This window comes from Nicotiana tabacum, chromosome 4, assembly GCF_000715075.1.
Source record: "Nicotiana tabacum cultivar K326 chromosome 4, ASM71507v2, whole genome shotgun sequence".
Classification (NCBI taxonomy): Eukaryota; Viridiplantae; Streptophyta; class Magnoliopsida; order Solanales; family Solanaceae; genus Nicotiana; species Nicotiana tabacum.
In genome coordinates, this window is record NC_134083.1 from 56,121,038 (window position 1) to 56,125,126 (window position 4,089).

Sequence of the window (4,089 nt, forward strand, 5' to 3'; positions counted from 1 at the left end):
GAAATTGGGCCATCCCCTTCGGCCCAGTTTAATAACACCCGCCCCAACCCTATTATCTACCCGGTCCAGTCCCATTTAATCCCAAACGGCCCCGTTTAGTCCTCAAACGACCCCGCCCCAAGTCAAAGAGTCAACAATCAAATCTTGGCCGTTCATTTATCTTTATCCAACGACCAGGAACTGGCCTCCCTTTCCCATATAACTGTCGTAACAGCCTCCCCTACCCTCCAAAACCCTCTCAGACCGTCTCTCACCCTCTCTCTCATCCTTCGCCTCTCTCCGCCGTAAACCATCGGCCGGAAATCATCACCGCCGACTGGAATTGTCCAAATAACCTCAAACCACCACCAATCAACTCCATTTATCCTCCTCTGTCCCGTCCCACTAAGATCGAACCTCCATTCTCGTCTCATTACGATTAAAACCAAACCCTAGCCACCCATTGTCCCCTTTCGATTTCTCGTTCAATCTATGGTCATAACCGGTCAGAATCGACATCATTCAATAGATTTTGATAAGATCTATTGATTGATGTCAATTTCGACAGGTTTCAGTGAAGGCCGATGTCAGTCAACCCACCGTTGACTGGCCAGATTTCAATCTTATCCATTTGTCGCCGGAGTTTCTGTTATTGGCCGTCTGTTTGAGCTAGAGGGTATATCTTGTCTCCCGTTTCTGTTATACTTTCACTTATCCCTTTTTTTATTTTTTGATTCTAAATCATCTATGCCTAAATCAACTAAAGCCTGATTTATTTGGTTAGTTGTTTAATTGTTAATCGAGCATAATTGTTTGTTAGCCATTGCACACATGTTTTGCTATTGTTTTTTATTTTTTATTGTTTCATCACATGAACAGATATCAGTGAGCATCCTTACGTGCTTCATTCCATTTTAGTTTTTTAAAGTTTGTTTGATTATAGATTTTTGGTTTATTAGAGATTAAATTAGGATGTTGAAGTAATTTCGGGTTTCAATTTAGTGAGGCATAGGCCTTCGAAGGTTTGGAATAACTTATTTTGGATTTTTAGTATGTGTGGGGTGGATTAGGAAACAGGCCAAGATGTAGTCCCAATTCGAGTTGATCTTAGGAGCAAGGTAAGATATGAAAGAATAGTAAATACAGGGGAGAAAATGGGGTATTTAAGGCAATTAAACTGAGGGAATATTTGCTGTTAACTGATTTAGAAGCTTCTAGGAGGGAAGAGAAAGGACTGAAAAGCAATAAAACGGTGAAATTAGGTCAAATGAGGGACTGGGGGAGTAAAATAAAGAAAATAAAAGGTACTAAAAAGAAAGAGAAATAACAGAAAAATGTAGCTCCCATTCTGCTATAAGAGAAGTACATTCCCTCATGATTACTCACGCATTCACTGATTATTCTCACCAATTCACTATCAATACACTCTCTCTCTCTCACGTTTAGAGGGAGCTAAATTTGAGATAAAAATTTCAGTTCTGAAGAACAAAAATACTCCAGAAAATCACAACAAAAACAAAAAAATATATTTTAAAAGTGCTTCCTAAATTCTGTCAATTCACTTTAACATTTTTCTGGGTTTCAAGCTGATTTTGGGTCAAATTTGAAGTTGTTTCTCTGCTTGGATTTGCTGTTTTCTCGATTAGCTGAGCTCTAACTCTAGTTGATTTCAGCCTTTATTTGGCAACTTGCCATTTATTTTTCTGCTGCTAAGGTACTTGTTTAATCTCAATTAATGTAGTCTGCAATGATTTTTCCCTTTGTTGAATGCTTCTTGCATATGGATCATAATTCTGAATTAATATTGAAAACAGTTGATGTAACTATCACCTACAGCCTGCTGTGGACTCGATTAACAGTAAACATATATAAAATTGAGTTCGATTCTGTGATTTGTATTTCGATTTCTACTTGTTAATCTGTTGTTTGTTAATAGAAATTAGTGATATCAAGTTGCCAGATCAAAACTGAGTTTGTTTATTACTTGAACTAGAAATATAAATATTTTTATCATATGTTGGTTGGTGTTGCAGATTCAACTAGCTCATGAATTTGACCACCAGTTGGTCAAATGCATTAGTTAGAGGTCTCAAAGTTAAATTGAGCAATTCTAAATTCATTGTGATAGGCATGGATGATTAGAAACGAAGATTTGGGATACATTTGGTTCTAAGAGATCTATTAAGAATTCATAATTGTATTTGGTAGAACAGTAATCTTAATGTAATAATTTTTTGAATCACATAAGAGCTAAATTTCTTTTAGTATTGCGATCCAGTTTACAATGTAGAAATCAATTGTATGTGTGATCTTGAAGATGGCAGTCTTTATTGTGTTTCATTAATCTTTACAGTTTGAGTTTTGTTATTGGGCCTGGGTGCCAAGACAAGCCCATCTCGGGTTCTCTTGTAAATTAAGAGCATTGGAGGTTTATGTAGGGTCTGGCCACGTGAAATCTACCAGGCCCAAGCCCCACACAAGGATTTCGATTTGGGATCCCATTTGGCCTGTAGTAACAAGATGTAATAGTTTTGAATTTAATTTCCTTTCTCTTCCGTGACTTTCTGTTGAACAACCTTAAATTGTAAATAATTTAGAGTTAGATTTAGCTTAATTTCCTCTCCATATACTCTATCATCCCTAAAATGTAATCAAGGTCACAGTGGTCACGTATTTATTCTAGGAGCTTTAAAAAATGAAGAATGCATCCTTGTGCAATATACCTAGTGACCAAGATATCATCTTTCAAATAATGTTCATAATAGCTAGACCTCCACAGCAACCCCAAACCTAGGAAGACAAACTTGAAAATTCGTAGAATGCTTTAGGAATATTTTAATCGATTATCGTGATTCTGTACACGTTCACGAGATATGATTATGATCCAAGAATAAATTAAAGTACGCGTTCGCGCGACTTTGGCCATACAATCTTAATAATAATAAAGTTCTATTAATTGTATACACGTACGTGTGACATGATTTTGTCACAATAGATAAAACGGATTCAAGCACACGTGGTTCGTTTCAAAATAATTCCATAACGCCATAATCAAGTAATTAAAATGCGGTAAAAGCTCACATAGGTTCTAAAAATACATAATTAACAAATAATCAAGCTAAGTTATGATTATAAAGGCAGTTGATGAGGTATTCAATTTTCTTATGGTTCAAAGTTGATTATGAGATTTTCGTAGTGTTTCGAGTTAGCATATTAGAGGTGGTGCGCCGTGTGGGGTTGAACGTTGCAAGTACAAGGTTGCAGTTTAGTTGTGGAGGTAAGGACATGAGTTCTTGATGACATGGACGATTCCAGATGTGTATGAGGATGTGGGTACTATTTGATATCGCCGGAGGAGAGTGCGCATGTTGGCAGGTGCATTGTGTTTTGACTTGTGGGTATTTTATGTAAGATGATGGAGTATGAGTAACGTATCAACCATTTGAGTAGCGGTGTTGAGATTGAATATGAAGATTCTAGTATTCGTGAGGTTCAGAGACTAGTTGTTCTCATTGGCACACTATTTCTTGATTGCGAATTGTGATGAAATATTGAGGATTGGATGATTGATGGTAGGTGTTATGGAAAAGTTACTATGGACTTTTGGAAGGTTAATTACCTGTTTGGGGATGATCGGAATTTGGTTTGGGGATTATTTTTGAACCTAATGAGAATGTGTATTCTGTATCGGATCAGATTTGCATGCTCTTGCACAGCTGTTATCACATGTATATCATCGGGCATAATGGATGTTATTTGCGCCTTGGTCTATGTTATGTGTTTCTCTCTTATGCTATGACGGATGGCGAAGGTTACATGATTTTTCGCACGCATATTGTAAATTATTTTAGGCCTTATGGAGTTATGGGCAAGGAGGCCCTCGTAATGTTGACTTTCTTATTGCACCATAGTTCTGGTTGCCTTTCTCAGTGTTGTTTATGCCTAATTATTTTTCCACAGTTATATTTTGTGCACTCTATTGTGCTTGATGTGACGCATATGTGATTAGTGAGCCCGAGCATTATGACTCGATAGGTACCCCTATATGGATTAATATGATTGGATCGAGTTGCGATGGTAATGTGATGAGATGTAACTCCTTATACTTAT

General features: G+C 37.0%; 1 long non-coding RNA gene across 1 annotated transcript; it reads left to right on the top strand.

The window, feature by feature from the left end:
* The first annotated feature begins 1,270 nt into the window (after positions 1-1,270).
* On the top strand, positions 1,271-3,731 carry LOC107801084 (uncharacterized). The gene is made up of 2 exons (XR_001651552.2): positions 1,271-1,693; positions 2,013-3,731. It is a non-coding gene; the product is annotated as an uncharacterized LOC107801084 (long non-coding RNA).
* Positions 3,732-4,089: the final 358 nt, after the last annotated feature.